Source organism: Mchenga conophoros, linkage group LG23 (assembly GCF_057382185.1).
Source record: "Mchenga conophoros isolate Kocher_MC1m ecotype Shallow Benthic linkage group LG23, M_conophoros_male_GT1.1, whole genome shotgun sequence".
NCBI classification, from domain to species: Eukaryota; Metazoa; Chordata; class Actinopteri; order Cichliformes; family Cichlidae; genus Mchenga; species Mchenga conophoros.
Window position 1 is genome coordinate 7,920,413 of NC_140547.1, and position 10,810 is coordinate 7,931,222.

The window sequence follows — 10,810 nt, forward strand, 5'->3', positions numbered from 1 at the left end:
CCCCCCCCAAAACACTGATAATGGGCAAAATGGAGCAGCCTCTAAATAAATGACAAGAAGAAGCATTAACCCAGTTTTTCATAAATCTACAATATTACATGCATATCACTGATTAAAATAAGGCCACAGTGGAGTGAAGGATGAAGCTATCATTCAATAGGCACATGTGGAGCCAGCATGAGGATTAATATCTAGGATTAATACCCTGTTTTTATGATGATGATCCTAGACTAGAACACTGTGTCTTTGTCTCAGCTGGGGAGATAATTTAACACTTTTTTGATGAAACCTCAATCCAGTGAGTGTTAAATGGAGCTCGATGTGATTCTGGCATTAATTGACACAGACCGGAAGAATGGATTAACCTATTTATTGTGCTCCAGTTTTTAAGGTTTTAGATAAGTGTGCAATATATGGGCAATCAGTGCATAACTCTGCTGAGAAATATTCAGTTTGTTTGTGTTTGACAGGGTTTTAGCCTTGATGAAAACATCCATCTGCCAGTAAAGCCACAACTTTGGTCCAGACTGATAGATCTCAACAGTGATTGAGTTTCCATATTATGTACAGACTGCACACTACTTTGAGACTGTCTGACCTTTATCTCAAATACCTCACTGACACTCAGGCATTCAGACAATGAATCCTAGTGACTTTGGGAGTATTTTCCTCTGAACCCATATTTGTGAGTTTAAGTGTAATATGTCATCACCCTGGTACATTCGGTTTCCTTCAGAATTTTTTTGCTGTACTTTCTCTTAATTGCTAATATTAATGAAAACAGCTATACTTAAGAAAGGGTTTTGGTTTTTCCAGCAGTGTACAGTGGGTGTCACAGCTCTGTTCTGGGACTTCCCCACCCTTTCTCGTGCATACATTCAGGAGGCGGAGAGTCACGACATTATGACGGAAACAGGAAAGCAGAAGCGGGTCTTGAAGGGGGTTGCAAAACCAGTCACAAATGCACAGCTACAGCAGGCAGGCTAAGGTCTCATGGTATGGTTTTTGTTGCTACTACTGTCATTACAGTGATGGGTTTCAGTTTTGCAATCCTGTGTTTTGTGGTTTATACCTTGATTTAGTTTTACTTAAATCGACATCCCTTATCTCATTTTTCTGTTAGTGCCCGTTCCCCCACGTGAGTCATTTTGTCTTTGTGGTTAGTGTTTGTCTTTTGGTTAATTCCTGTTTAATTTCAAGGCTGGTTTTCATTCATGTCTTGCATTAGTGCGACTTCTTCCTCTGTGACTGCCCGCCCTACCCTAATTGTTCTCAGTAGCTTCCACCTGTGTCTCCTTCACCTTCTGTTTGTTAGTATTTAATCAGCCTTTAGCGTGTAGGTCCCTCTTTGTGCTCACGAGATTGTTTCTTCTTGCTTCTCATGTTTTCTGTTTATGTTCCTTGTATTATATTTAATAGTCTCAGGGTGTTAAACATCACCAAGGCTGCTGCTGATGGAACAATCCACTAGATTCTCCTGTATCTAAATGAAATAATAATAAAATAATCCTGATGACTTTTCTAGTCTTACTGACCTAAACACTTACAGCACACACTTTTAGCAGTGCTTTTCCTATAAAACACATTCATAATGCTGAGCGAATCCAGATTAAATACTGTGGGCATGTTTAACTCACTTCACAATACAGTCCTCAGGTATGCTGTGAAGGTGTTAAACATGCTTTAAATGCATGTGGCATTTCAGTCCTAATGGCATTTGGACTGAAAACATGTTAGCCTCCAGGTCTATGGCTGTCAGCTGCAACTGTCAACACACTTGACTATAATAGATTCTAAAACACACATTTGTAATTTTCTGTCTTACTTCTAAAATGTCACTTTTTCATGGACATGAAAGTATCTGCTCTTTTCACGCACACAATAGAATTACCCTTATGTGAGATAGCGTCTGTGCCCGGTTAGGGAGCTGGATGGAAAAAGAGCGTGAGGAGAGGGTAGGATAGAAAGTTAATAAATTTCGCAGATGTCAGCTGTACATGGAGGCAACAGGTGATTATGTCATCTTCACATAAAAGGCCTCTGTGTCTTCCTCCCCCTGTTGCTCCTTGTTTCTCATCCAAAATTCTTCTCAGCATGCGTTAGAAAGCCACATTTCTCATCGTCCTTACAAATCCCAATTTCTAGGTTTGCGCTTAAAAATGTGGCCTTATTTCCTAACCTAAATGCCACTGTCTTAGTACTCTTACTTCCACTTGTGACACACTGTATGGAAAACACATCTTCCCCCTCCCATCTGCCCCCTTTCTTGGCCCATGTGGACAAATAGACAGGTCAAAAAAGGAGCAGCGGGATTTGGTTGCTCTGAACTTTTTTACAAGACATGATCTTTACAGCTGAAAAAGTTTTATTGATCGTTACTTTCATTTTTTTCTCAGTGAGACAGAAATTATTGTACCAAACACTGGTGGAGAAACTTTAAATGGAAAAACATACTGACATCTTGGCCTTTTAAAATGAGCGTGCACGCACACACAAACACGCACACAGGCAAACACTCTCTGATGCAGTCAGACAGCTAGTGTATGCAGAGGCAGGGTTTCTACCAAGAATCAGCTTTCACCTGTCAAGTGTCTTTAGAAGAGAAGAAGGATTGAAGAAATGGAGAAGAATGGAGAGGAGGAAGGCAGACGAGTGAATACTGAGAAGGAAATGGGGTTGGATGACTAAGATGCATGCCTTTATAATCCTTTAAATGCACAAAATAGAATTAGGCTAACAGCCTTTTTCTCTCTTCAAGGTTGCCAGAAAAACAATTTTGTCATACAGCCAAACTTGCTTAAACCCTTACAGTTCACCTGCTCACGCAACACTCTGCTGAAACCCATAAACGCTTCATTGTATGTGTGTGTGCTGCCACATGCACACACAAAAACAGAACCCACAGAGGAATTCTCCTGCGGTGTGGAGCCACGGGGTGCTTATTAGGAATCAGAACATAGCTCAGTACCTCTGGCTGTGATCCAGAGGCTGCTGCCTGATTTACTGGTCATCCGTGTTAGTGTGCGTCTGTGCAGCATTTTTGTATCTGTTGTGTCATCCTGCTAGGAGCCAACTGTGAGGTCAGCGCCCAGGGACCATGCATCTTGCTGACAAAGAGCTGAGTACCTGCTCCAGACATTTGGTCCATCCATCATACTCATAAAGCTGTGATATTCTCTTGCAGGAATTTACAGGAATATGTGTGTCTTTAGGGTGAAATCTGTAATTGACCATTTACCGTAAAGTAGCTTGTGACCCAGTTATAGTATCAATATGTCTTTCTCTGCTACAGACAGAGGGCAACAAAGATGAGTTAAGATTTGGAATGCACTAGACTGGGACAGAATTGGGAAAGCTCCCACAGGTCCTCTAACACTGATGAATATCTGGTCTCACACATGCATGAGTATGTTTGCTTGTATGTATTGTTATTCATAGCTTGGCTAAACAGTCATTTTTGAATTTCTCTGAAAATTGGTGAAGTTTTTTGAGATGACTCTCCCAACATATGTGATTAAGACTGTTTGCTCAAAGGGGTTCCAAATGTTTTTGATGTAAAGTGTTTTTGTTTTTTCATATACACGTATGCCTCGTAGTGACTGCCAGGGTAAAAAATTGCAGGATTGCGGTGGCCAATTGACAGTTTCTTAAATCTTATCAAAATATGCAGATCAAGTGAGGAGTATGGAAGTAGAGAGGAGATTAGGTAGACGTCAGCTTGCATATGTCTCTGCTTGGTTTTTTTCCCCCCGTAACTACTAAACCACAGCTTACGTATCTGAGTTACAAGAAATAGTTCAACCACAAGGACAGGACACTTGCATATGCCCCCTGACGTGTGCAGATGCTACACGTAATAAAACAGAGTGAGTCAAACTGAAAGATAAAAGAGACACCATTTTCACTGCACATTCCCCATCCCTGCTGAAGACTTTAATTGAACACAGCTACAGAAATCCTGAGGTGTGGTACAGGGTTGTAAACTGTCCACAGCCAAATGGGGGTTTGTTGTCTTTCTGAGGCCTCCAGAGCAACAAGATAATGTCTCCTCTGAGAGCCTGAACAATAACTGTCAATGAGTGTTTTATGGCCTCTCTGAGAGACAATGTCATTGATGTCTTTATTGCCTTCACATGTTGAACGACTCGATTTCTAAGTGAGAAAAATAGTCTACTCCTCCGATGCCATGACTGCTGACAGGCTGACATATTATTAAGTAGACATACTTTCCAAATGTGAATTTTATTACCTTCTGTGTTTTGCTGTTAATGCTTACACTGCAACATGTCAGGAGCAGTAGCATGATTGCTGTCAAATTGATAGGCATAATTAAATAGTGGTAATTATTGTAAACAAATGAGAATGTACTTCGAGATAATTGTTATTTCAATTGTTTTCTTTCCCCCTCAAAGTTAAACCGCACTATTTCTTCCTGACACAAACAGAATGTTGTTAATTGCTCTGTTTGTGGCTGGAACAATAGCATGTCTCGTCTCTCTCATGCATTCTTCACACATTCTTCTCTCTGTGTATTTATGTGTGTTTTGTTCTTTTGCAACCAAACCCAGCTACATTTTAAAGCAAAACACGCATGTCTACACGAGACATTTCAGTTGGTTTTAGGAAAAATAAAAAACGGATAGCTCACTGCCTCAATTGGTCATGTGCCATTTAAAAAAATTATTACTTAAAGCAGCGGTCACCAACCTTTCGTGCGCCACGGACCGGTTTATGTCCGCCAATATTGGATTGGCCTCCAAGGTGTCGCGGATAAATACAACAAAATAAAACCAGTACCGGCACCCAAAAAAGACTTATTCATAACGCACGGGAAAAGACCGAAACCGAGTTTACGATAAAAACGATTAAAAAAAATAACGATGAAAACCGATAAAAACCCTGAAGACCATATATTTCACACCCGAGCCTCAACTCTCGCGGCCCGGTACAAAACGACTGAAAAATTTCTCTTCTGTTTTTTTCTTCTCTCAACAGGTGATCCAGGTGATTTTTTTTAAGTGCCCTTTCTAACTGTCCATCCCCTCTGTTTTTCTATTTATTTATTTATTTATTTTCTTTCTTTCTTTCTTTCTTTCTTTCTTTCTTTCTTTCTTTCTTTCTTATCCCCCAGTCATGTCTGTCCCGTCTGAAACAACTGAAAATAAAATAAAAATAAATACATAATAATAATAATAAAGGTCAATCAATTAAATTAAATCAAGAATTTAAGCAACTGGTCAGATTCCATATTATTATTACTCTGAATGTTTCACGAATCTAAAAATCACTGTTCATCGCTTTAAGAAATTCTTACAAATCCAAACTGCCCATGGTTTTAAAAATAAACATTTCTATAGACAGAGTAAAACCCAGCTGTTGCTGACGTCCCTTTACAGATGTGTCTTATCTTTGTTGTTGATGGGAAAATGATTTTTGGCTGTTTAAAAAAAAATACAGAGCTTCAACTTGCTTGCCTATTACCAACTGTGTAATAGGCAAGTAATTTTATGGTAAGCAAGCCTGCAAAATGTTTGATTAATCTTGTCGCTCATCACATAGATAATGAGCAAGTCTGATGTTATTTTATATACACAATGTGTCTTTAGGGACACCAGTAAATAAATTGGTTCTTATATAGCACTGTTCTACTCTACCAGAGCACTCAAAGCATTCGGTACAGCTTGCCTCATTCACTCATTCATACAAGCATTTTTTTTCTATGCTTTTTCTACACAAATGTTTGGTTTTTTTTGTAACATTCACACACATTGAGGCTCCCGTACATGCACTGGAGAGCAACTTGGGCTTAGTATTATTGGCATTTGGCATGCAGATTGGAGCAGCCAGGGATCAAACCACCAACCTTGGGATTAGTAGATGACCTGCTCTGTAGAGAGCTACATCCCACCACTGATGGTTATAAATGTATTGTTCTTGTCTAGAGAAACAGTTGTCATTACTTTAAACAAGGGGATTTAGGCATCAGAACTAAATGACAACTAGCTGATTAAGTTTAGGAAATTATCATGACTTGTAGGGTTATCATGACTAACCCTACATGTTCAAAAATGACACCAAAAGGTATCCAGCATGTCTGAATGTGACCAAACATCCATATTTTGGTAGGCTGAACTGTACTGAGATGATTACTTATCATTCTGTGTTGTATTAGTTATTCACTCGTGTGGATGCCACTTTACTGTGGCATGTCACTTTACTTTTTCAACTAGGAGGGTGGAAACTTTGTTGTCGAGAGACTTATCTTCTTGTTGGACTCACTGAGCATTCTTTGAGGAGGTTCATTTCTTAACACGTATGTTTTTATTTGGGAAAAGGGGAAAAAAAAGGGATTTTCCTGTCATCTTAAGCAGATTAAAAAGCATTCTATTTGAAAAGCAGCTTATCCCACAGGCAGTCTTTTTTACTGGAAGGTCAGTAGTTTGTATGTTTCCATGTAAAACTGTAGTAGTATCCAAAGCCTGACTACCTTATTTATGTCATCATCTAAAAGATTTAGCCATCATTAGGTGGCTTGTTTTCTACAGAAAAAAAATTTAATTCCCAAGAAAATATTCTAGTCCACAGAAGCCAGGAATCACATCTGCAGTGTGTTGTTGTGCTGAACGAGTTACATGAACATCAGCTCTCTTACATGCACGCAGTTGTCTTTGCAGCGAAAAGAAAATAGAAACCAAGCCAAATCAACAAAGTAAAGAAGAGATGGTGTAAACAAGAGGAAGAAGAGCAAAACTAAGGGAGATAATTTGTTAAAACGATGGGATGTGTGGTAACAACTGTTCAAAGGATCTGAAGTTTCATGTTATGAAACTAGAAAATTATTAAAACCTGGAAAATGTGCAGATTTATGAAGTGTGGCAGATTTCTCTCCTTTGATCTCCCGCCCTTGCTTTCTTCAAGGATGCAGATGGTATTCGAGACTGAAAACAGGCCACTCACGGGTTACACATTGTTATTTCTTCCTCCTGCCCTTCATCTACCTTCAGCGCTGGTCCTTTAACTCCTCCTCCTCCTCCTCCTTACTCCCACTTGTCTTCCTGACATCTGGTTTCAATCTCTGTTGAGATTGCGAACGTAAGTGGTGCATCAACAGCAATCCCCTCCGTCTCCCTGTGACGTTGTGTTGCTCATTTCCCAGCAACCTTTAATGAAAGATTTGGTTAAGCAAGAATCTTGGGATGGATTGGGGGTTACAAACGTTTGTATCAGAATGTCATAAATAAAATGATGTTTTATATGAGTCCCCGCGGAGCGTGAAGAAAAGTTAAAGAAATAAAAACAAAATGAGTGGAGACAAACGGCAGGACACTGACCATGACCTTTAAAGAGAAAAGGTCAGAGATCACGATGGAAGACTATATGTTAGAGCTCATGGGTTAACAGGTAGAGCAGAGAGCAGTGGGATAAAAGGTAAAGAGTTGTTTATGGCTGTTGCTGCTGAAGAGGGCAGAGAAAGGGCAGACCTACATTATCTGGTCGAAGTAGTCTGTCTGTCTGTCTTGGCTTCCTGCTGTGACCCAACTCCTCCCCTCAGGTCTCTGTCTATTATCTATTGTCTGTCACTTTGTCTGTCTCTGTCTGTGGCTGCCCTCCACTGTTTGGGTCCTCAACACCCATAAATATTTTTTTTAGCTTAGCATTCATTGTTGCTATGTCAGCAAAATATTCAACAAAACATATAACACAATACAGACGGTGTCTCATCCGGTGATAGAACCTTCTAGTGCTGCCCTTCCCTAAAGTGTTTTTGCAAGCAAGAGGCAGATTCAGAAAAGTAAAAGCAGCAGAGGACAACATAACATAATGAAGTGCCACCAACCTTGGGATTAGTAGATGACCTGCTGCGTCCTGAGCTACATCTCACCACTGATGGTTATAAATGTATTATTCTTGGCTGGAGAAACAGTTGTCATTACTTTAAACAAGGGGATTTAGGCATCAGAACTAAATGACAACTAGCTGATTAAGTTTAGGAAATTATCATGACTTGTAGGGTTAACATGACTAACCCTACATGTTCAAAAATGACACCAAAAGGTATCCAGCATGTCTGAATGTGACTAAACATCCATATTTTGGTAGGCTGAACTGTACTGAGATGATTACTTATCATTCTGTGTTGTCTTTGTTATTCACTCGTGTGGATGCTGCATGGACTTGGCACCCAATTCTTTGTAAGCTATGTCACTTTACTTTTTCAACTTGGATGTCGAGAGACTTATCTTGGTAAATGGCCTGCATTTGTATAGCGCTTTTCTAGTCCATAGGACCCCAAAGCGCTTTACACTACATTCAGTCATTCACCCATTCACACACTGGCGATAGCAAGCTACATTGTAGCCACAGCTGCCCTGGGGCGCGCTGACAGAGGCGAGGCTGCCGGACACAGGCGCCACCGGGCCCTCTGACCACCACCAGTAGGCAAACATGGGGTTAGTATCTTGCCCAAGGATATTTGGCATGCAGCCAGGATGCAGCCTGGGATCGAACCACCGACCTTCTGATTAGTGGCTGACCTGCTCTGCCACCTGAGCTACAGCCACCCCACTTATCTTCTTGTTGGACACAATGAGCATTCTTTGAGGAGGTTCATTTCTGAAAACGTATGTTTTTATTTGGGAAAGGGGGGAAAAGTGATTTTCCTGTCATCTTAAGCACATTAAAACGCATTCTGTTTGAAACGCAGCGGAGCAGCAGCAGGACAATATAACTTAATGAAGCAGCTTTCAAGTTTTGAACAGGCGCCAATGTGTTGAATTTAATTTATTACAATAAATAATCCTCCTTTTAATATGTAGTAATATTCAGGGACACTAAAATTAGGCTAACACAAGTTTATGTCAGACAAAGATTAACATTTTAATTAAGGCAATATATCAGTAAAATCCAATAAAATTATATTTCTCAACTAGCTACATTGCTGTATGTGTCAAGTGGTCCTAATCTGGAGTTTTGTGTTTCATGACACTAGCACAACTTTGAGTAAAGGCCAATTTTTACCAACCATCAGTGTCTGGTGCGAGCTGACATGGCTGGGATGCAAGGCATTATTGTTATTCAAACACTACATCAATGATACTGTATATCAGTATAGGTTCTCAGAGAAGCCCAGATTATACAAACAGAGATGTTGCATTAGCTTGAAAAGATGAGACATTCGGGAAAAAACTTTCAAAAAACCTTGTTTCGATTTCTTTGCTTGACTTCTAGTTTGATACAAACCGTGTCTGAGTGGAGATACCCATTGTTCTGATGTTGTTGTTTCTATACCTGTTGGAGAATGCTGCATCGTTCCCTTGGTGCCAGTGTTAAAATGGTGACTGTGCAGTTGGAGGGTGAGACGACGTATGAGTGACCACAAACGGGGCTGAACTTGTGTCTGAAAAAAACTGAACAGCAGCATTGTTCAGATGAACTTCCTTTGTAAGTCAAAAGTTGGAACTCATTCAGGGACCACAGCATAGAGAAAAAGTTTGAAGCCAAATAAATTGTCTGCGTCTCTCATTTCAACTCAAACTTTGACATGACCAAGCAGATGACTCGTTGAAATGCTGGAGACAAGAAAAACCCTCATTTTTTAACCTCTTATTGTGAACACATGTCTAGCATTTGTCACAAACCAAATCTCTTGAAAATCAGTTGAAAATTTCAACAGTACTGTGTAAAACTCTTGACCCACCTTTCATTTCTTTATATATTTCTTCTAAGCAGCAAGATTTTCTTGGAATATTTTTCTAAGTGGTCTTGAGCAACAGTTCTCCAGGCTTTCTGGAGGTCTTTCAAAGTTTTCTTTGGACATTTTCTGCTTCTTGAAAAAAAAAATTCCAGTGAAGTCCTTGTACCTAACCATTTTCAGATTTTTATTTTTCATTTTTTAGTGGTTAAGGCACTTAACACAGGCGGTTCTTCCCATTTATCTAACATAAATCTTCATTAAATAGAAAAGATTAAACAGTGTAACAGGCATAAAACAGTACTTTTGCACCATCAAGATGATTACCAACGAGATTTAAGCTGAAAGCTTGACATACTTTAGCATGACTTGCAATGTGTCCTTGAAAGTTTTGAGAAAACTTAATGAGTGGAAGAAAAAATAAATAGTTGCAGGCCAAACAAAAAAGAGAAGAAAGTCATGTCCTTAAAAAAGAGTGACTAATCTACCTGACACAGGACCTGACATATGCATCTGGCTCTTCAGCTGATCCATCCATTGCTGAAGTCTCATCATCTCCTTTGAAGGATGGCTGTCAGGAAGCCATTCCTAATGAAGAGAAATGGGAAGAAATGACTGAGGTTGTCAGATTACACAAGAACTGTACTAAAAATTTGAGACAACAGGTCTGATGGAGTGATGAATCTAAACATGAATTTTTTGTCATCAGTATTTACAGAGATTTTTAGAAGAGAGGTACAACAGTGAGCGTCTATCTGCAAAACATAGCCGAGGTTCTGTAATCGTTCAGGGTTTGTGTTTCAGCCAGTGGTGTTGATGGAATTATGAACACAGAAATGTACTGTCAGATTTTTATCCATAGTGTAATACAATATGGAAAGCATCTGATTGATGGAAATAAGAAATTTAGGAAATAAGATGTGGACCCGAAAGTTAGAGAGAAAGAAGGGTGGATGCTTTTGCTAAGGATTGACACAGAACAGCATGTGTCCATTTTGAGGAATCTGAAGGTTTATGCTGAGTGTGTGTCCAGGTTAGGGCCCAGATCCAGCTGGGTAAAGTCCTGTTTCCTTTACCCCGTTTTGCAGCAGCATTGGTCACCAACCCACAATCCTTCAT